Source organism: Nelusetta ayraudi, unplaced genomic scaffold, assembly GCF_046127955.1.
Source record: "Nelusetta ayraudi isolate G7.1 ecotype Tasmania unplaced genomic scaffold, CSIRO-AGI_Nayr_v1 ptg000042l, whole genome shotgun sequence".
NCBI classification, from domain to species: domain Eukaryota; kingdom Metazoa; phylum Chordata; class Actinopteri; order Tetraodontiformes; family Monacanthidae; genus Nelusetta; species Nelusetta ayraudi.
Window position 1 is genome coordinate 2,959,476 of NW_027466092.1, and position 23,799 is coordinate 2,983,274.

The window sequence follows — 23,799 nt, forward strand, 5'->3', positions numbered from 1 at the left end:
CCACAGCAAATTTGGGGCTTCTAATACTTGAGGAACCCTAACCCTAACCTTAACCCTAACCCTAACCCTAACCCTAGCTTCAGCCTTATTTCAATGGAAGTCGATGGGGTGAAATTTCAACTTTGTCCTAGAGACATGGGGCCACTTGCTCTTTCATCAGGAGCCCCCAAGAAGCGCCCACAGCAAATTTGGGGCTTCTAGTATTTGAGGAACCCTAACCCTAACCCTAGCTTCAACCTTATTTCAATGCAAGTCTATGGAGTGAAATTTCAACTTGGTCCTAGAGACATGGGGCCACTTGGTCTTTCATCAGGAGCCCCCAAGAAGCGCCCACAGCAAATTTGGGGCTTCTAGTACTTGAGGTACCCTAACCCTAACCTTAACCCTAACCCTAACCCTAACCCTAACCCTAGCTTCAACCTTATTTCAATGCAAGTCTATGGAGTGAAATTTCAACTTGGTCCTAGAGACATGGGGCCACTTGCTCTTTCATCAGGAGCCCCCAAGAAGCGCCCACAGCAAATTTGGGGCTTCTAGTACTTGAGGGACCCTAACCCTAACCTTAATCCTAACCCTAACCCTAACTCTAGCTTCAGCCTTATTTCAATGCAAGTCTATGGGGTGAAATTTCAACTTTGTCCTAGAGACATGGGGCCACTTGCTCTTTCATCAGGAGCCCCCAAGAAGCGCCCACAGCAAATTTGGGGCTTCTAGTACTTGAGGAACCCTAACCCTAACCCTAACCCTAGCTTCAGCCTTATTTCAATGCAAGTCTATGGGGTGAAATTTCAACTTTGTCCTAGAGACATGGGGCCACTTGCTCTTTCATCAGGAGCCCCCAAGAAGCGCCCACAGCAAATTTGGGGCTTCTAGTACTTGAGGAACCCTAACCCTAACCTTAACCCTAACCCTAATCCTAACCCTAGCTTCAGCCTTATTTCAATGCAAGTCTATGGGGTGAAATTTCAACTTTGTCCTAGAGACATGGGGCCACTTGCTCTTTCATCAGGAGCCCCCAAGAAGCGCCCACAGCAAATTTGGGGCTTCTAGTATTTGAGGAACCCTAACCCTAACCCTAACCTTAACCATAACCCTAACCCTAACCCTAGCTTCAGCCTTATTTCAATGCAAGTCTATGGGGTGAAATTTCAACTTTGTCCTAGAGACATGGGGCCACTTGCTCTTTCATCAGGAGCCCCCAAGAAGCGCCCACAGCAAATTTGGGGCTTCTAGTACTTGAGGAACCCTAACCCTAACCTTAACCCTAACCCTAACCCTAACCCTAGCTTCAGCCTTATTTCAATGCAAGTCAATGGGGTGAAATTTCAACTTTGTCCTAGAGACATGGGGCCACTTGCTCTTTCATCAGGAGCCCCCAAGAAGCGCCCACAGCAAATTTGGGGCTTCTAGTATTTGAGGAACCCTAACCCTAACCCTAACCTTAACCCTAACCCTAACCCTAACCCTAGCTTCAGCCTTATTTCAATGCAAGTCTACGGGGTGAAATTTCAACTTTGTCCTAGAGACATGGGGCCACTTGCTCTTTCATCAGGGGCCCCCAAGAAGCGCCCACAGCAAGTTTGGGGCTTCTAGTACTTGAGGAACCCTAACCCTAACCCTAACCTTAACCCTAACCCTAACCCTAACCCTAGCTTCAGCCTTATTTCAATGCAAGTCTAAGGGGTGAAATTTCAACTTTGTCCTAGAGACATGGGGCCACTTGCTCTTTCATCAGGAGCCCCCAAGAAGCGCCCACAGCAAATTTGGGGCTTCTAGTATTTGAGGAACCCTAACCTTAACCCTAACCCTAACCCTAACCCTAGCTTCAGCCTTATTTCAATGCAAGTCTATGGGGTGAAATTTCAACTTGGTCCTAGAGACATGGGGCCACTTGCTCTTTCATCAGGAGCCCCCAAGAAGCGCCCACAGCAAATTTGGGGCTTCTAGTACTTGAGCAACCCTAACCCTAACCTTAACCCCAACCCTAACCCTAACCCTAACCCTAGCTTCAGCCTTATTTCAATGCAAGTCTATGGGGTGAAATTTCAACTTGGTCCTAGAGACATGGGGCCACTTGCTCTTTCATCAGGAGCCCCCAAGAAGCGCCCACAGCAAATTTGGGGCTTCTAGTATTTGAGGAACCCTAACCCTAACCTTAACCCTAACCCTAACCCTAACCCTAGCTTCAGCCTTATTTCAATGCAAGTCAATGGGGTGAAATTTCAACTTTGTCCTAGAGACATGGGGCCACTTGCTCTTTCATCAGGAGCCCCCAAGAAGCGCCCACAGCAAATTTGGGGCTTCTAGTACTTGAGGAACCCTAACCCTAACCTTAACCCTAACCCTAACCCTAACCCTAGCTTCAGCCTTATTTCAATGCAAGTCTATGGGGTGAAATTTCAACTTTGTCCTAGAGACATGGGGCCACTTGCTCTTTCATCAGGAGCCCCCAAGAAGCGCCCACAGCAAATTTGGGGCTTCTAGTACTTGAGGAACCCTAACCCTAACCTTAACCCTAACCCTAACCCTAACCCTAGCTTCAGCCTTATTTCAATGCAAGTCAATGGGGTGAAATTTCAACTTGGTCCTAGAGACATGGGGCCACTTGCTCTTTCATCAGGAGCCCCCAAGAAGCGCCCACAGCAAATTTGGGGCTTCTAGTATTTGAGGAACCCTAACCCTAACCCTAACCTTAACCCTAACCCTAACCCTAACCCTAGCTTCAGCCTTATTTCAATGCAAGTCTATGGGGTGAAATTTCAACTTTGTCCTAGAGACATGGGGCCACTTGCTCTTTCATCAGGGGCCCCCAAGAAGCGCCCACAGCAAGTTTGGGGCTTCTAGTACTTGAGGAACCCTAACCCTAACCCTAACCTTAACCCTAACCCTAACCCTAACCCTAGCTTCAGCCTTATTTCAATGCAAGTCTATGGGGTGAAATTTCACCTTGGTCCTAGAGACATGGGGCCACTTGCTCTTTCATCAGGAGCCCCCAAGAAGCGCCCACAGCAAATTTGGGGCTTCTAGTATTTGAGGAACCCTAACCCTAACCCTAACCTTAACCCTAACCCTAACCCTAACCCTAGCTTCAGCCTTATTTCAATGCAAGTCTATTGGGTGAAATTTCAACTTGGTCCTAGAGACATGGGGCCACTTGCTCTTTCATCAGGAGCCCCCAAGAAGCGCCCACAGCAAATTTGGGGCTTCTAGTACTTGAGGAACCCTAACCCTAACCTTAACCCTAACCCTAACCCTAACCCTAACCCTAGCTTCAGCCTTATTTCAATGCAAGTCTATGGGGTGAAATTTCAACTTTGTCCTAGAGACATGGGGCCACTTGGTCTTTCATCAGGAGCCCCCAAGAAGCGCCCACAGCAACTTTGGGGCTTCTAGTACTTGAGGAACCCTAACCCTAACCTTAACCCTAACCCTAACCCTAGCTTCAGCCTTATTTCAATGCAAGTCTATGGGGTGAAATTTCAACTTTGTCCTAGAGACATGGGGCCACTTTATCTTTCATCAGGAGCCCCCAAGAAGCGCCCACAGCAAATTTGGGGCTTCTAATACTTGAGGAACCCTAACCCTAACCTTAACCCTAACCCTAACCCTAACCCTAGCTTCAGCCTTATTTCAATGGAAGTCGATGGGGTGAAATTTCAACTTTGTCCTAGAGACATGGGGCCACTTGGTCTTTCATCAGGAGCCCCCAAGAAGCGCCCACAGCAAATTTGGGGCTTCTAGTACTTGAGGTACCCTAACCCTAACCTTAACCCTAACCCTAACCCTAACCCTAGCTTCAACCTTATTTCAATGCAAGTCTATGGAGTGAAATTTCAACTTGGTCCTAGAGACATGGGGCCACTTGCTCTTTCATCAGGAGCCCCCAAGAAGCGCCCACAGCAAATTTGGGGCTTCTAGTACTTGAGGGACCCTAACCCTAACCTTAATCCTAACCCTAACCCTAACTCTAGCTTCAGCCTTATTTCAATGCAAGTCTATGGGGTGAAATTTCAACTTTGTCCTAGAGACATGGGGCCACTTGCTCTTTCATCAGGAGCCCCCAAGAAGCGCCCACAGCAAATTTGGGGCTTCTAGTACTTGAGGAACCCTAACCCTAACCCTAACCCTAGCTTCAGCCTTATTTCAATGCAAGTCTATGGGGTGAAATTTCAACTTTGTCCTAGAGACATGGGGCCACTTGCTCTTTCATCAGGAGCCCCCAAGAAGCGCCCACAGCAAATTTGGGGCTTCTAGTATTTGAGGAACCCTAACCCTAACCCTAACCTTAACCCTAACCCTAACCCTAACCCTAGCTTCAGCCTTATTTCAATGCAAGTCTATGGGGTGAAATTTCAACTTTGTCCTAGAGACATGGGGCCACTTGCTCTTTCATCAGGGGCCCCCAAGAAGCGCCCACAGCAAGTTTGGGGCTTCTAGTACTTGAGGAACCCTAACCCTAACCCTAACCTTAACCCTAACCCTAACCCTAACCCTAGCTTCAGCCTTATTTCAATGCAAGTCTATGGGGTGAAATTTCAACTTTGTCCTAGAGACATGGGGCCACTTGCTCTTTCATCAGGAGCCCCCAAGAAGCGCCCACAGCAAATTTGGGGCTTCTAGTATTTGAGGAACCCTAACCCTAACCCTAACCTTAACCCTAACCCTAACACTAACCCTAGCTTCAGCCTTATTTCAATGCAAGTCTATGGGGTGAAATTTCAACTTTGTCCTAGAGACATGGGGCCACTTGCTCTTTCATCAGGAGCCCCCAAGAAGCGCCCACAGCAAATTTGGGGCTTCTAGTACTTGAGGAACCCTAACCCTAACCCTAACCCTAGCTTCAGCCTTATTTCAATGCAAGTCTATGGGGTGAAATTTCAACTTTGTCCTAGAGACATGGGGCCACTTGCTCTTTCATCAGGAGCCCCCAAGAAGCGCCCACAGCAAATTTGGGGCTTCTAGTATTTGAGGAACCCTAACCCTAACCCTAACCTTAACCCTAACCCTAACCCTAACCCTAGCTTCAGCCTTATTTCAATGCAAGTCTATGGGGTGAAATTTCAACTTTGTCCTAGAGACATGGGGCCACTTGCTCTTTCATCAGGGGCCCCCAAGAAGCGCCCACAGCAAGTTTGGGGCTTCTAGTACTTGAGGAACCCTAACCCTAACCCTAACCTTAACCCTAACCCTAACCCTAACCCTAGCTTCAGCCTTATTTCAATGCAAGTCTATGGGGTGAAATTTCAACTTTGTCCTAGAGACATGGGGCCACTTGCTCTTTCATCAGGAGCCCCCAAGAAGCGCCCACAGCAAATTTGGGGCTTCTAGTATTTGAGGAACCCTAACCCTAACCCTAACCTTAACCCTAACCCTAACCCTAACCCTAGCTTCAGCCTTATTTCAATGCAAGTCTATGGGGTGAAATTTCAACTTTGTCCTAGAGACATGGGGCCACTTGCTCTTTCATCAGGAGCCCCCAAGAAGCGCCCACAGCAAATTTGGGGCTTCTAGTACTTGAGGAACCCTAACCCTAACCTTAACCCTAACCCTAACCCTAACCCTAGCTTCAGCCTTATTTCAATGCAAGTCAATGGGGTGAAATTTCAACTTTGTCCTAGAGACATGGGGCCACTTGCTCTTTCATCAGGAGCCCCCAAGAAGCGCCCACAGCAAATTTGGGGCTTCTAGTATTTGAGGAACCCTAACCCTAACCCTAACCTTAACCCTAACCCTAACCCTAACCCTAGCTTCAGCCTTATTTCAATGCAAGTCTATGGGGTGAAATTTCAACTTTGTCCTAGAGACATGGGGCCACTTGCTCTTTCATCAGGGGCCCCCAAGAAGCGCCCACAGCAAGTTTGGGGCTTCTAGTACTTGAGGAACCCTAACCCTAACCCTAACCTTAACCCTAACCCTAACCCTAACCCTAGCTTCAGCCTTATTTCAATGCAAGTCTATGGGGTGAAATTTCAACTTTGTCCTAGAGACATGGGGCCACTTGCTCTTTCATCAGGAGCCCCCAAGAAGCGCCCACAGCAAATTTGGGGCTTCTAGTATTTGAGGAACCCTAACCCTAACCCTAACCTTAACCCTAACCCTAACCCTAACCCTAGCTTCAGCCTTATTTCAATGCAAGTCTATGGGGTGAAATTTCAACTTTGTCCTAGAGACATGGGGCCACTTGCTCTTTCATCAGGAGCCCCCAAGAAGCGCCCACAGCAAATTTGGGGCTTCTAGTACTTGAGGAACCCTAACCCTAACCTTAACCCTAACCCTAACCCTAACCCTAGCTTCAGCCTTATTTCAATGCAAGTCAATGGGGTGAAATTTCAACTTTGTCCTAGAGACATGGGGCCACTTGCTCTTTCATCAGGAGCCCCCAAGAAGCGCCCACAGCAAATTTGGGGCTTCTAGTATTTGAGGAACCCTAACCCTAACCCTAACCTTAACCCTAACCCTAACCCTAACCCTAGCTTCAGCCTTATTTCAATGCAAGTCTATGGGGTGAAATTTCAACTTGGTCCTAGAGACATGGGGCCACTTGCTCTTTCATCAGGAGCCCCCAAGAAGCGCCCACAGCAAATTTGGGGCTTCTAGTACTTGAGGAACCCTAACCCTAACCCTAACCTTAACCCTAACCCTAACCCTAACCCTAGCTTCAGCCTTATTTCAATGCAAGTCTATGGGGTGAAATTTCAACTTTGTCCTAGAGACATGGGGCCACTTGCTCTTTCATCAGGAGCCCCCAAGAAGCGCCCACAGCAAATTTGGGGCTTCTAGTACTTGAGCAACCCTAACCCTAACCTTAACCCCAACCCTAACCCTAACCCTAACCCTAGCTTCAGCCTTATTTCAATGCAAGTCTATGGGGTGAAATTTCAACTTGGTCCTAGAGACATGGGGCCACTTGCTCTTTCATCAGGAGCCCCCAAGAAGCGCCCACAGCAAATTTGGGGCTTCTAGTACTTGAGGAACCCTAACCCTAACCTTAACCCTAACCCTAACCCTAACCCTAACCCTAGCTTCAGCCTTATTTCAATGCAAGTCTATGGGGTGAAATTTCAACTTTGTCCTAGAGACATGGGGCCACTTGCTCTTTCATCAGGGGCCCCCAAGAAGCGCCCACAGCAAGTTTGGGGCTTCTAGTACTTGAGGAACCCTAACCCTAACCCTAACCTTAACCCTAACCCTAACCCTAACCCTAGCTTCAGCCTTATTTCAATGCAAGTCTATGGGGTGAAATTTCAACTTTGTCCTAGAGACATGGGGCCACTTGCTCTTTCATCAGGAGCCCCCAAGAAGCGCCCACAGCAAATTTGGGGCTTCTAGTATTTGAGGAACCCTAACCCTAACCCTAACCTTAACCCTAACCCTAACCCTAACCCTAGCTTCAGCCTTATTTCAATGCAAGTCTATGGGGTGAAATTTCAACTTGGTCCTAGAGACATGGGGCCACTTGCTCTTTCATCAGGAGCCCCCAAGAAGCGCCCACAGCAAATTTGGGGCTTCTAGTATTTGAGGAACCCTAACCCTAACCCTAACCTTAACCCTAACCCTAACCCTAACCCTAGCTTCAGCCTTATTTCAATGCAAGTCTATGGGGTGAAATTTCAACTTGGTCCTAGAGACATGGGGCCACTTGCTCTTTCATCAGGAGCCCCCAAGAAGCGCCCACAGCAAATTTGGGGCTTCTAGTATTTGAGGAACCCTAACCCTAACCCTAACCTTAACCCTAACCCTAACCCTAACCCTAGCTTCAGCCTTATTTCAATGCAAGTCTATGGGGTGAAATTTCAACTTTGTCCTAGAGACATGGGGCCACTTGCTCTTTCATCAGGAGCCCCCAAGAAGCGCCCACAGCAAATTTGGGGCTTCTAGTATTTGAGGAACCCTAACCCTAACCCTAACCCTTCTAGTACTTGAGGAACCCTAACCTTAACCCTAACCCTAACCCTAACCCTAGCTTCAACCTTATTTCAATGCAAGTCTATGGAGTGAAATTTCAACTTGGTCCTAGAGACATGGGGCCACTTGGTCTTTCATCAGGAGCCCCCAAGAAGCGCCCACAGCAAATTTGGGGCTTCTAGTACTTGAGGTACCCTAACCCTAACCTTAACCCTAACCCTAACCCTAACCCTAGCTTCAACCTTATTTCAATGGACGTCTATGGAGTGAAATTTCAACTTGGTCCTAGAGACATGGGGCCACTTGCTCTTTCATCAGGAGCCCCCAAGAAGCGCCCACAGCAAATTTGGGGCTTCTAGTACTTGAGGAACCCTAACCCTAACCTTAACCCTAACCCTAACCCTAACCCTAACCTTAACCCTAACCCTAACCCTAACCCTAACCCTAACCTTAACCCTAACCCTAACCTTAACCCTAACCCTAACCCTAACCCTAGCTTCAGCCTTATTTCAATGCAAGTCTATGGGGTGAAATTTCAACTTTGTCCTAGAGACATGGGGCCACTTGCTCTTTCATCAGAAGCCCCCAAGAAGCGCCCACAGCAAATTTGGGGCTTCTAGTACTTGAGGAACCCTAACCCTAACCTTAACGCTAACCCTAACCCTAACCCTAGCTTCAGCCTTATTTCAATGCAAGTCAATGGGGTGAAATTTCAACTTTGTCCTAGAGACATGGGGCCACTTGCTCTTTCATCAGAAGCCCCCAAGAAGCGCCCACAGCAAATTTGGGGCTTCTAGTATTTGAGGAACCCTAACCCTAACCCTAACCTTAACCCTAACCCTAACCCTAACCCTAGCTTCAGCCTTATTTCAATGCAAGTCTATGGGGTGAAATTTCAACTTTGTCCTAGAGACATGGGGCCACTTGCTCTTTCATCAGGAGCCCCCAAGAAGCGCCCACAGCAAATCCTAGAGACATGGGGCCACTTGCTCTTTCATCAGAAGCCCCCAAGAAGCGCCCACAGCAAATTTGGGGCTTCTAGTATTTGAGGAACCCTAACCCTAACCCTAACCTTAACCCTAACCCTAACCCTAACCCTAGCTTCAGCCTTATTTCAATGCAAGTCTATGGGGTGAAATTTCAACTTTGTCCTAGAGACATGGGGCCACTTGCTCTTTCATCAGGAGCCCCCAAGAAGCGCCCACAGCAAATCCTAGAGACATGGGGCCACTTGTTCTTTCATCAGGAGCCCCCAAGAAGCGCCCACAGCAAGTTTGGGGCTTCTAGTACTTGAGGAACCCTAACCCTAACCCTAACCTTAACCCTAACCCTAACCCTAACCCTAGCTTCAGCCTTATTTCAATGCAAGTCTATGGGGTGAAATTTCAACTTTGTCCTAGAGACATGGGGCCACTTGCTCTTTCATCAGGAGCCCCCAAGAAGCGCCCACAGCAAATTTGGGGCTTCTAGTATTTGAGGAACCCTAACCCTAACCCTAACCTTAACCCTAACCCTAACCCTAACCCTAGCTTCAGCCTTATTTCAATGCAAGTCTATGGGGTGAAATTTCAACTTGGTCCTAGAGACATGGGGCCACTTGCTCTTTCATCAGGAGCCCCCAAGAAGCGCCCACAGCAAATTTGGGGCTTCTAGTACTTGAGGAACCCTAACCCTAACCTTAACCCTAACCCTAACCTTAACCCTAACCCTAGCTTCAGCCTTATTTCAATGCAAGTCTATGGGGTGAAATTTCAACTTTGTCCTAGAGACATGGGGCCACTTGCTCTTTCATCAGGGGCCCCCAAGAAGCGCCCACAGCAAGTTTGGGGCTTCTAGTACTTGAGGAACCCTAACCCTAACCCTAACCTTAACCCTAACCCTAACCCTAACCCTAGCTTCAGCCTTATTTCAATGCAAGTCTATGGGGTGAAATTTCAACTTTGTCCTAGAGACATGGGGCCACTTGCTCTTTCATCAGGAGCCCCCAAGAAGCGCCCACAGCAAATTTGGGGCTTCTAGTACTTGAGCAACCCTAACCCTAACCTTAACCCCAACCCTAACCCTAACCCTAACCCTAGCTTCAGCCTTATTTCAATGCAAGTCTATGGGGTGAAATTTCAACTTTGTCCTAGAGACATGGGGCCACTTGCTCTTTCATCAGGAGCCCCCAAGAAGCGCCCACAGCAAATTTGGGGCTTCTAGTATTTGAGGAACCCTAACCCTAACCCTAACCTTAACCCTAACCCTAACCCTAACCCTAGCTTCAGCCTTATTTCAATGCAAGTCTATGGGGTGAAATTTCAACTTTGTCCTAGAGACATGGGGCCACTTGCTCTTTCATCAGGAGCCCCCAAGAAGCGCCCACAGCAAATTTGGGGCTTCTAGTACTTGAGCAACCCTAACCCTAACCTTAACCCCAACCCTAACCCTAACCCTAACCCTAGCTTCAGCCTTATTTCAATGCAAGTCTATGGGGTGAAATTTCAACTTGGTCCTAGAGACATGGGGCCACTTGCTCTTTCATCAGGAGCCCCCAAGAAGCGCCCACAGCAAATTTGGGGCTTCTAGTACTTGAGGAACCCTAACCCTAACCTTAACCCTAACCCTAACCCTAACCCTAACCCTAGCTTCAGCCTTATTTCAATGCAAGTCTATGGGGTGAAATTTCAACTTTGTCCTAGAGACATGGGGCCACTTGCTCTTTCATCAGGGGCCCCCAAGAAGCGCCCACAGCAAGTTTGGGGCTTCTAGTACTTGAGGAACCCTAACCCTAACCCTAACCTTAACCCTAACCCTAACCCTAACCCTAGCTTCAGCCTTATTTCAATGCAAGTCTATGGGGTGAAATTTCAACTTTGTCCTAGAGACATGGGGCCACTTGCTCTTTCATCAGGAGCCCCCAAGAAGCGCCCACAGCAAATTTGGGGCTTCTAGTATTTGAGGAACCCTAACCCTAACCCTAACCTTAACCCTAACCCTAACCCTAACCCTAGCTTCAGCCTTATTTCAATGCAAGTCTATGGGGTGAACTTTCAACTTGGTCCTAGAGACATGGGGCCACTTGCTCTTTCATCAGGAGCCCCCAAGAAGCGCCCACAGCAAATTTGGGGCTTCTAGTACTTGAGCAACCCTAACCCTAACCTTAACCCCAACCCTAACCCTAACCCTAACCCTAGCTTCAGCCTTATTTCAATGCAAGTCTATGGGGTGAAATTTCAACTTGGTCCTAGAGACATGGGGCCACTTGCTCTTTCATCAGGAGCCCCCAAGAAGCGCCCACAGCAAATTTGGGGCTTCTAGTACTTGAGGAACCCTAACCCTAACCTTAACCCTAACCCTAACCCTAACCCTAACCCTAGCTTCAGCCTTATTTCAATGCAAGTCTATGGGGTGAAATTTCAACTTTGTCCTAGAGACATGGGGCCACTTGGTCTTTCATCAGGAGCCCCCAAGAAGCGCCCACAGCAACTTTGGGGCTTCTAGTACTTGAGGAACCCTAACCCTAACCTTAACCCTAACCCTAACCCTAGCTTCAGCCTTATTTCAATGCAAGTCAATGGGGTGAAATTTCAACTTTGTCCTAGAGACATGGGGCCACTTGCTCTTTCATCAGGAGCCCCCAAGAAGCGCCCACAGCAAATTTGGGGATTCTAGTACTTGAGGAACCCTAACCCTAACCTTAACCCTAACCCTAACCCTAACCGTAGCTTCAGCCTTATTTCAATGCAAGTCTATGGGGTGAAATTTCAACTTTGTCCTAGAGACATGGGGCCACTTGGTCTTTCATCAGGAGCCCCCAAGAAGCGCCCACAGCAAATTTGGGGCTTCTAATACTTTAGGAACCCTAACCCTAACCTTAACCCTAACCCTAACCCTAACCCTAGCTTCAGCCTTATTTCAATGGAAGTCGATGGGGTGAAATTTCAACTTTGTCCTAGAGACATGGGGCCACTTGCTCTTTCATCAGGAGCCCCCAAGAAGCGCCCACAGCAAATTTGGGGCTTCTAGTATTTGAGGAACCCTAACCCTAACCCTAACCCTTCTAGTACTTGAGGAACCCTAACCTTAACCCTAACCCTAACCCTAACCCTAGCTTCAACCTTATTTCAATGCAAGTCTATGGAGTGAAATTTCAACTTGGTCCTAGAGACATGGGGCCACTTGGTCTTTCATCAGGAGCCCCCAAGAAGCGCCCACAGCAAATTTGGGGCTTCTAGTACTTGAGGTACCCTAACCCTAACCTTAACCCTAACCCTAACCCTAACCCTAGCTTCAACCTTATTTCAATGGAAGTCTATGGAGTGAAATTTCAAGTTGGTCCTAGAGACATGGGGCCACTTGCTCTTTCATCAGGAGCCCCCAAGAAGCGCCCACAGCAAATTTGGGGCTTCTAGTACTTGAGGAACCCTAACCCTAACCTTAACCCTAACCCTAACCCTAACCCTAACCTTAACCCTAACCCTAACCCTAACCCTAACCTTAACCCTAACCCTAACCCTAACCTTAACCCTAACCCTAACCCTAACCCTAGCTTCAGCCTTATTTCAATGCAAGTCTATGGGGTGAAATTTCAACTTTGTCCTAGAGACATGGGGCCACTTGCTCTTTCATCAGAAGCCCCCAAGAAGCGCCCACAGCAAATTTGGGGCTTCTAGTACTTGAGGAACCCTAACCCTAACCTTAACGCTAACCCTAACCCTAACCTTAGCTTCAGCCTTATTTCAATGCAAGTCAATGGGGTGAAATTTCAACTTTGTCCTAGAGACATGGGGCCACTTGCTCTTTCATCAGGAGCCCCCAAGAAGCGCCCACAGCAAATTTGGGGCTTCTAGTATTTGAGGAACCCTAACCCTAACCCTAACCTTAACCCTAACCCTAACCCTAACCCTAGCTTCAGCCTTATTTCAATGCAAGTCTATGGGGTGAAATTTCAACTTTGTCCTAGAGACATGGGGCCACTTGCTCTTTCATCAGGAGCCCCCAAGAAGCGCCCACAGCAAATCCTAGAGACATGGGGCCACTTGCTCTTTCATCAGGAGCCCCCAAGAAGCGCCCACAGCAAGTTTGGGGCTTCTAGTACTTGAGGAACCCTAACCCTAACCCTAACCTTAACCCTAACCCTAACCCTAACCCTAGCTTCAGCCTTATTTCAATGCAAGTCTATGGGGTGAAATTTCAACTTTGTCCTAGAGACATGGGGCCACTTGCTCTTTCATCAGGAGCCCCCAAGAAGCGCCCACAGCAAATTTGGGGCTTCTAGTATTTGAGGAACCCTAACCCTAACCCTAACCTTAACCCTAACCCTAACCCTAACCCTAGCTTCAGCCTTATTTCAATGCAAGTCTATGGGGTGAAATTTCAACTTGGTCCTAGAGACATGGGGCCACTTGCTCTTTCATCAGGAGCCCCCAAGAAGCGCCCACAGCAAATTTGGGGCTTCTAGTACTTGAGCAACCCTAACCCTAACCTTAACCCCAACCCTAACCCTAACCCTAACCCTAGCTTCAGCCTTATTTCAATGCAAGTCTATGGGGTGAAATTTCAACTTGGTCCTAGAGACATGGGGCCACTTGCTCTTTCATCAGGAGCCCCCAAGAAGCGCCCACAGCAAATTTGGGGCTTCTAGTACTTGAGGAACCCTAACCCTAACCTTAACCCTAACCCTAACCCTAACCCTAACCTTAGCTTCAGCCTTATTTCAATGCAAGTCTATGGGGTGAAATTTCAACTTTGTCCTAGAGACATGGGGCCACTTGGTCTTTCATCAGGAGCCCCCAAGAAGCGCCCACAGCAACTTTGGGGCTTCTAGTACTTGAGGAACCCTAACCCTAACCTTAACCCTAACCCTAACCCTAGCTTCAGCCTTATTTCAATGCAAGTCAATGGGGTGAAATTTCAACTTTGTCCTAGAGACATGGGGCCACTTGCTCTTTCATCAGGAGCCCCCAAGAAGCGCCCACAGCAAATTTGGGGATTCTAGTACTTGAGGAACCCTAACCCTAACCTTAACCCTAACCCTAACCCTAACCCTAGCTTCAGCCTTATTTCAATGCAAGTCTATGGGGTGAAATTTCAACTTTGTCCTAGAGACATGGGGCCACTTGGTCTTTCATCAGGAGCCCCCAAGTAGCGCCCACAGCAAATTTGGGGCTTCTAATACTTGAGGAACCCTAACCCTAACCTTAACCCTAACCCTAACCCTAGCTTCAGCCTTATTTCAATGGAAGTCTATGGGGTGAAATTTCAACTTTGTCCTAGAGACATGGGGCCACTTGCTCTTTCATCAGGAGCCCCCAAGAAGCGCCCACAGCAAATTTGGGGCTTCTAGTATTTGAGGAACCCTAACCCTAACCCTAACCCTTCTAGTACTTGAGGAACCCTAACCTTAACCCTAACCCTAACCCTAACCCTAGCTTCAACCTTATTTCAATGCAAGTCTATGGAGTGAAATTTCAACTTGGTCCTAGAGACATGGGGCCACTTGGTCTTTCATCAGGAGCCCCCAAGAAGCGCCCACAGCAAATTTGGGGCTTCTAGTACTTGAGGTACCCTAACCCTAACCTTAACCCTAACCCTAACCCTAACCCTAGCTTCAACCTTATTTCAATGCAAGTCTATGGAGTGAAATTTCAACTTGGTCCTAGAGACATGGGGCCACTTGCTCTTTCATCAGGAGCCCCCAAGAAGCGCCCACAGCAAATTTGGGGCTTCTAGTACTTGAGGGACCCTAACCCTAACCTTAATCCTAACCCTAACCCTAACTCTAGCTTCAGCCTTATTTCAATGCAAGTCTATGGGGTGAAATTTCAACTTTGTCCTAGAGACATGGGGCCACTTGCTCTTTCATCAGGAGCCCCCAAGAAGCGCCCACAGCAAATTTGGGGCTTCTAGTACTTGAGGAACCCTAACCCTAACCCTAACCCTAGCTTCAGCCTTATTTCAATGCAAGTCTATGGGGTGAAATTTCAACTTTGTCCTAGAGACATGGGGCCACTTGCTCTTTCATCAGGAGCCCCCAAGAAGCGCCCACAGCAAATTTGGGGCTTCTAGTACTTGAGCAACCCTAACCCTAACCTTAACTCTAACCCTAACCCTAACCCTAGCTTCAGCCTTATTTCAATGCAAGTCTATGGGGTGAAATTTCAACTTTGTCCTAGAGACATGGGGCCACTTGCTCTTTCATCAGGAGCCCCCAAGAAGCGCCCACAGCAAATTTGGGGCTTCTAGTATTTGAGGAACCCTAACCCTAACCCTAACCTTAACCCTAACCCTAACCCTAACCCTAGCTTCAGCCTTATTTCAATGCAAGTCTATGGGGTGAAATTTCAACTTTGTCCTAGAGACATGGGGCCACTTGCTCTTTCATCAGAAGCCCCCAAGAAGCGCCCACAGCAAATTTGGGGCTTCTAGTACTTGAGGAACCCTAACCCTAACCTTAACCCTAACCCTAACCCTAACCCTAGCTTCAGCCTTATTTCAATGCAAGTCAATGGGGTGAAATTTCAACTTTGTCCTAGAGACATGGGGCCACTTGCTCTTTCATCAGGAGCCCCCAAGAAGCGCCCACAGCAAATTTGGGGCTTCTAGTATTTGAGGAACCCTAACCCTAACCCTAACCTTAACCCTAACCCTAACCCTAACCCTAGCTTCAGCCTTATTTCAATGCAAGTCTATGGGGTGAAATTTCAACTTTGTCCTAGAGACATGGGGCCACTTGCTCTTTCATCAGGGGCCCCCAAGAAGCGCCCACAGCAAATTTGGGGCTTCTAGTACTTGAGGAACCCTAACCCTAACCTTAACCCTAACCCTAACCCTAACCCTAACCCTAGCTTCAGCCTTATTTCAATGCAAGTCTATGGGGTGAAATTTCAACTTTGTCCTAGAGACATGGGGCCACTTGCTCTTTCATCAGGGGCCCCCAAGAAGCGCCCACAGCAAGTTTGGGGCTTCTAGTACTTGAGGAACCCTAACCCTAACCCTAACCCTTCTAGTACTTGAGGAACCCTAACCTTAACCCTAACCCTAACCCTAACCCTAGCTTCAGCCTTATTTCAATGCAAGTCTATGGGGTGAAATTTCAACTTTGTCCTAGAGACATGGGGCCACTTGCTCTTTCATCAGGAGCCCCCAAGAAGCGCCCACAGCAAATTTGGGGCTTCTAGTACTTGAGGAACCCTAACCCTAACCTTAACTCTAACCCTAACCCTAACCCTAGCTTCAGCCTTATTTCAATGCAAGTCTATGGGGTGAAATTTCAACTTTGTCCTAGAGACATGGGGCCACTTGCTCTTTCATCAGGAGCCCCCAAGAAGCGCCCACAGCAAATTTGGGGCTTCTAGTATTTGAGGAACCCTAACCCTAACCCTAACCTTAACCCTAACCCTAACCCTAACCCTAGCTTCAGCCTTATTTCAATGCAAGTCTATGGGGTGAAATTTCAACTTTGTCCTAGAGACATGGGGCCACTTGCTCTTTCATCAGAAGCCCCCAAGAAGCGCCCACAGCAAATTTGGGGCTTCTAGTACTTGAGGAACCCTAACCCTAACCTTAACCCTAACCCTAACCCTAACCCTAGCTTCAGCCTTATTTCAATGCAAGTCTATGGGGTGAAATTTCAACTTTGTCCTAGAGACATGGGGCCACTTGCTCTTTCATCAGGAGCCCCCAAGAAGCGCCCACAGCAAATTTGGGGCTTCTAGTATTTGAGGAACCCTAACCCTAACCCTAACCTTAACCCTAACCCTAACCCTAACCCTAGCTTCAGCCTTATTTCAATGCAAGTCTATGGGGTGAAATTTCAACTTTGTCCTAGAGACATGGGGCCACTTGCTCTTTCATCAGAAGCCCCCAAGAAGCGCCCACAGCAAATTTGGGGCTTCTAGTACTTGAGGAACCCTAACCCTAACCTTAACCCTAACCCTAACCCTAACCCTAGCTTCAGCCTTATTTCAATGCAAGTCAATGGGGTGAAATTTCAACTTTGTCCTAGAGACATGGGGCCACTTGCTCTTTCATCAGGAGCCCCCAAGAAGCGCCCACAGCAAATTTGGGGCTTCTAGTATTTGAGGAACCCTAACCCTAACCCTAACCTTAACCCTAACCCTAACCCTAACCTTAACCCTAACCCTAACCCTAACCCTAGCTTCAGCCTTATTTCAATGCAAGTCTATGGGGTGAAATTTCAACTTTGTCCTAGAGACATGGGGCCACTTGCTCTTTCATCAGGAGCCCCCAAGAAGCGCCCACAGCAAATTTGGGGCTTCTAGTATTTGAGGAACCCTAACCCTAACCCTAACCTTAACCCTAACCCTAACCCTAACCCTAGCTTCAGCCTTATTTCAATGCAAGTCTATGGGGTGAAATTTCAACTTTGTCCTAGAGACATGGGGCCACTTGCTCTTTCATCAGGAGCCCCCAAGAAGCGCCCACAGCAAATCCTAGAGACATGGGGCCACTTGCTCTTTCATCAGGAGCCCCCAAGAAGCGCCCACAGCAAGTTTGGGGCTTCTAGTACTTGAGGAACCCTAACCCTAACCCTAACCTTAACCCTAACCCTAACCCTAACCCTAGCTTCAGCCTTATTTCAATGCAAGTCTATGGGGTGAAATTTCAACTTTGTCCTAGAGACATGGGGCCACTTGCTCTTTCATCAGGAGCCCCCAAGAAGCGCCCACAGCAAATTTGGGGCTTCTAGTATTTGAGGAACCCTAACCCTAACCCTAACCTTAACCCTAACCCTAACCCTAACCCTAGCTTCAGCCTTATTTCAATGCAAGTCTATGGGGTGAAATTTCAACTTGGTCCTAGAGACATGGGGCCACTTGCTCTTTCATCAGGAGCCCCCAAGAAGCGCCCACAGCAAATTTGGGGCTTCTAGTACTTGAGCAACCCTAACCCTAACCTTAACCCCAACCCTAACCCTAACCCTAACCCTAGCTTCAGCCTTATTTCAATGCAAGTCTATGGGGTGAAATTTCAACTTGGTCCTAGAGACATGGGGCCACTTGCTCTTTCATCAGGAGCCCCCAAGAAGCGCCCACAGCAAATTTGGGGCTTCTAGTACTTGAGGAACCCTAACCCTAACCTTAACCCTAACCCTAACCCTAACCCTAACCCTAGCTTCAGCCTTATTTCAATGCAAGTCTATGGGGTGAAATTTCAACTTTGTCCTAGAGACATGGGGCCACTTGGTCTTTCATCAGGAGCCCCCAAGAAGCGCCCACAGCAACTTTGGGGCTTCTAGTACTTGAGGAACCCTAACCCTAACCTTAACCCTAACCCTAACCCTAGCTTCAGCCTTATTTCAATGCAAGTCAATGGGGTGAAATTTCAACTTTGTCCTAGAGACATGGGGCCACTTGCTCTTTCATCAGGAGCCCCCAAGAAGCGCCCACAGGAAATTTGGGGATTCTAGTACTTGAGGAACCCTAACCCTAACCTTAACCCTAACCCTAACCCTAACCCTAGCTTCAGCCTTATTTCAATGCAAGTCTATGGGGTGAAATTTCAACTTTGTCCTAGAGACATGGGGCCACTTGGTCTTTCATCAGGAGCCCCCAAGTAGCGCCCACAGCAAATTTGGGGCTTCTAATACTTGAGGAACCCTAACCCTAACCTTAACCCTAACCCTAACCCTAGCTTCAGCCTTATTTCAATGGAAGTCGATGGGGTGAAATTTCAACTTTGTCCTAGAGACATGGGGCCACTTGCTCTTTCATCAGGAGCCCCCAAGAAGCGCCCACAGCAAATTTGGGGCTTCTAGTATTTGAGGAACCCTAACCCTAACCCTAACCCTTCTAGTACTTGAGGAACCCTAACCTTAACCCTAACCCTAACCCTAACCCTAGCTTCAACCTTATTTCAATGCAAGTCTATGGAGTGAAATTTCAACTTGGTCCTAGAGACATGGGGCCACTTGGTCTTTCATCAGGAGCCCCCAAGAAGCGCCCACAGCAAATTTGGGGCTTCTAGTACTTGAGGTACCCTAACCCTAACCTTAACCCTAACCCTAACCCTAACCCTAGCTTCAACCTTATTTCAATGCAAGTCTATGGAGTGAAATTTCAACTTGGTCCTAGAGACATGGGGCCACTTGCTCTTTCATCAGGAGCCCCCAAGAAGCGCCCACAGCAAATTTGGGGCTTCTAGTACTTGAGGGACCCTAACCTTAATCCTAACCCTAACCCTAACTCTAGCTTCAGCCTTATTTCAATGCAAGTCTATGGGGTGAAATTTCAACTTTGTCCTAGAGACATGGGGCCACTTGCTCTTTCATCAGGAGCCCCCAAGAAGCGCCCACAGCAAATTTGGGGCTTCTAGTACTTGAGGAACCCTAACCCTAACCCTAACCCTAGCTTCAGCCTTATTTCAATGCAAGTCTATGGGGTGAAATTTCAACTTTGTCCTAGAGACATGGGGCCACTTGCTCTTTCATCAGGAGCCCCCAAGAAGCGCCCACAGCAAATTTGGGGCTTCTAGTACTTGAGGAACCCTAACCCTAACCTTAACTCTAACCCTAACCCTAACCCTAGCTTCAGCCTTATTTCAATGCAAGTCTATGGGGTGAAATTTCAACTTTGTCCTAGAGACATGGGGCCACTTGCTCTTTCATCAGGAGCCCCCAAGAAGCGCCCACAGCAAATTTGGGGCTTCTAGTATTTGAGGAACCCTAACCCTAACCCTAACCTTAACCCTAACCCTAACCCTAACCCTAGCTTCAGCCTTATTTCAATGCAAGTCTATGGGGTGAAATTTCAACTTTGTCCTAGAGACATGGGGCCACTTGCTCTTTCATCAGAAGCCCCCAAGAAGCGCCCACAGCAAATTTGGGGCTTCTAGTACTTGAGGAACCCTAACCCTAACCTTAACCCTAACCCTAACCCTAACCCTAGCTTCAGCCTTATTTCAATGCAAGTCAATGGGGTGAAATTTCAACTTTGTCCTAGAGACATGGGGCCACTTGCTCTTTCATCAGGAGCCCCCAAGAAGCGCCCACAGCAAATTTGGGGCTTCTAGTATTTGAGGAACCCTAACCCTAACCCTAACCTTAACCCTAACCCTAACCCTAACCCTAGCTTCAGCCTTATTTCAATGCAAGTCTATGGGGTGAAATTTCAACTTTGTCCTAGAGACATGGGGCCACTTGCTCTTTCATCAGGGGCCCCCAAGAAGCGCCCACAGCAAGTTTGGGGCTTCTAGTACTTGAGGAACCCTAACCCTAACCCTAACCCTAACCTTAACCTTAACCCTAACCCTAACCCTAGCTTCAGCCTTATTTCAATGCAAGTCTATGGGGTGAAATTTCAACTTTGTCCTAGAGACATGGGGCCACTTGGTCTTTCATCAGGAGCCCCCAAGAAGCGCCCACAGCAAATTTGGGGCTTCTAGTATTTGAGGAACCCTAACCCTAACCCTAACCCTACTAGTATTTGAGGAACCCTAACCTTAACCCTAACCCTAACCCTAACCCTAGCTTCAGCCTTATTTCAATGCAAGTCTATGGGGTGAAATTTCAACTTGGTCCTAGAGACATGGGGCCACTTGCTCTTTCATCAGGAGCCCCCAAGAAGCGCCCACAGCAAATTTGGGGCTTCTAGTACTTGAGGAACCCTAACCCTAACCTTAACCCTAACCCTAACCCTAACCCTAACCCTAGCTTCAGCCTTATTTCAATGCAAGTCTATGGGGTGAAATTTCAACTTTGTCCTAGAGACATGGGGCCACTTGGTCTTTCATCAGGAGCCCCCAAGAAGCGCCCACAGCAACTTTGGGGCTTCTAGTACTTGAGGAACCCTAACCCTAACCTTAACCCTAACCCTAACCCTAGCTTCAGCCTTATTTCAATGCAAGTCAATGGGGTGAAATTTCAACTTTGTCCTAGAGACATGGGGCCACTTGCTCTTTCATCAGGAGCCCCCAAGAAGCGCCCACAGCAAATTTGGGGATTCTAGTACTTGAGGAACCCTAACCCTAACCTTAACCCTAACCCTAACCCTAACCCTAGCTTCAGCCTTATTTCAATGCAAGTCTATGGGGTGAAATTTCAACTTTGTCCTAGAGACATGGGGCCACTTGCTCTTTCATCAGGAGCCCCCAAGAAGCGCCCACAGCAAATCCTAGAGACATGGGGCCACTTGCTCTTTCATCAGGAGCCCCCAAGAAGCGCCCACAGCAAATTTGGGGCTTCTAGTATTTGAGGAACCCTAACCCTAACCCTAACCCTTCTAGTACTTGAGGAACCCTAACCTTAACCCTAACCCTAACCCTAACCCTAGCTTCAACCTTATTTCAATGCAAGTCTATGGAGTGAAATTTCAACTTGGTCCTAGAGACATGGGGCCACTTGGTCTTTCATCAGGAGCCCCCAAGAAGCGCCCACAGCAAATTTGGGGCTTCTAGTACTTGAGGTACCCTAACCCTAACCTTAACCCTAACCCTAACCCTAACCCTAGCTTCAACCTTATTTCAATGGAAGTCTATGGAGTGAAATTTCAACTTGGTCCTAGAGACATGGGGCCACTTGCTCTTTCATCAGGAGCCCCCAAGAAGCGCCCACAGCAAATTTGGGGCTTCTAGTACTTGAGGAACCCTAACCCTAACCTTAACCCTAACCCTAACCCTAACCCTAACCTTAACCCTAACCCTAACCCTAACCCTAACCCTAACCCTAACCTTAACCCTAACCCTAACCCTAACCTTAACCCTAACCCTAACCCTAACCCTAGCTTCAGCCTTATTTCAATGCAAGTCTATGGGGTGAAATTTCAACTTTGTCCTAGAGACATGGGGCCACTTGCTCTTTCATCAGAAGCCCCCAAGAAGCGCCCACAGCAAATTTGGGGCTTCTAGTACTTGAGGAACCCTAACCCTAACCTTAACGCTAACCGTAACCCTAACCCTAGCTTCAGCCTTATTTCAATGCAAGTCAATGGGGTGAAATTTCAACTTTGTCCTAGAGACATGGGGCCACTTGCTCTTTCATCAGGAGCCCCCAAGAAGCGCCCACAGCAAATTTGGGGCTTCTAGTATTTGAGGAACCCTAACCCTAACCCTAACCTTAACCCTAACCCTAACCCTAACCCTAGCTTCAGCCTTATTTCAATGCAAGTCTATGGGGTGAAATTTCAACTTTGTCCTAGAGACATGGGGCCACTTGCTCTTTCATCAGGAGCCCCCAAGAAGCGCCCACAGCAAATCCTAGAGACATGGGGCCACTTGCTCTTTCATCAGGAGCCCCCAAGAAGCGCCCACAGCAAGTTTGGGGCTTCTAGTACTTGAGGAACCCTAACCCTAACCCTAACCTTAACCCTAACCCTAACCCTAACCCTAGCTTCAGCCTTATTTCAATGCAAGTCTATGGGGTGAAATTTCAACTTTGTCCTAGAGACATGGGGCCACTTGCTCTTTCATCAGGAGCCCCCAAGAAGCGCCCACAGCAAATTTGGGGCTTCTAGTATTTGAGGAACCCTAACCCTAACCCTAACCTTAACCCTAACCCTAACCCTAACCCTAGCTTCAGCCTTATTTCAATGCAAGTCTATGGGGTGAAATTTCAACTTGGTCCTAGAGACATGGGGCCACTTGCTCTTTCATCAGGAGCCCCCAAGAAGCGCCCACAGCAAATTTGGGGCTTCTAGTATTTGAGGAACCCTAACCCTAACCCTAACCCTTCTAGTACTTGAGGAACCCTAACCTTAACCCTAACCCTAACCCTAACCCTAGCTTCAACCTTATTTCAATGCAAGTCTATGGAGTGAAATTTCAACTTGGTCCTAGAGACATGGGGCCACTTGGTCTTTCATCAGGAGCCCCCAAGAAGCGCCCACAGCAAATTTGGGGCTTCTAGTACTTGAGGTACCCTAACCCTAACCTTAACCCTAACCCTAACCCTAACCCTAGCTTCAACCTTATTTCAATGGAAGTCTATGGAGTGAAATTTCAACTTGGTCCTAGAGACATGGGGCCACTTGCTCTTTCATCAGGAGCCCCCAAGAAGCGCCCACAGCAAATTTGGGGCTTCTAGTACTTGAGGAACCCTAACCCTAACCTTAACCCTAACCCTAACCCTAACCCTAACCTTAACCCTAACCCTAACCCTAACCCTAACCCTAACCCTAACCTTAACCCTAACCCTAACCCTAACCTTAACCCTAACCCTAACCCTAACCCTAGCTTCAGCCTTATTTCAATGCAAGTCTATGGGGTGAAATTTCAACTTTGTCCTAGAGACATGGGGCCACTTGCTCTTTCATCAGAAGCCCCCAAGAAGCGCCCACAGCAAATTTGGGGCTTCTAGTATTTGAGGAACCCTAACCCTAACCCTAACCTTAACCCTAACCCTAACCCTAACCCTAGCTTCAGCCTTATTTCAATGCAAGTCTATGGGGTGAAATTTCAACTTTGTCCTAGAGACATGGGGCCACTTGCTCTTTCATCAGGAGCCCCCAAGAAGCGCCCACAGCAAATCCTAGAGACATGGGGCCACTTGCTCTTTCATCAGGAGCCCCCAAGAAGCGCCCACAGCAAGTTTGGGGCTTCTAGTACTTGAGGAACCCTAACCCTAACCCTAACCTTAACCCTAACCCTAACCCTAACCCTAGCTTCAGCCTTATTTCAATGCAAGTCTATGGGGTGAAATTTCAACTTTGTCCTAGAGACATGGGGCCACTTGCTCTTTCATCAGGAGCCCCCAAGAAGCGCCCACAGCAAATTTGGGGCTTCTAGTATTTGAGGAACCCTAACCCTAACCCTAACCTTAACCCTAACCCTAACCCTAACCCTAGCTTCAGCCTTATTTCAATGCAAGTCTATGGGGTGAAATTTCAACTTGGTCCTAGAGACATGGGGCCACTTGCTCTTTCATCAGGAGCCCCCAAGAAGCGCCCACAGCAAATT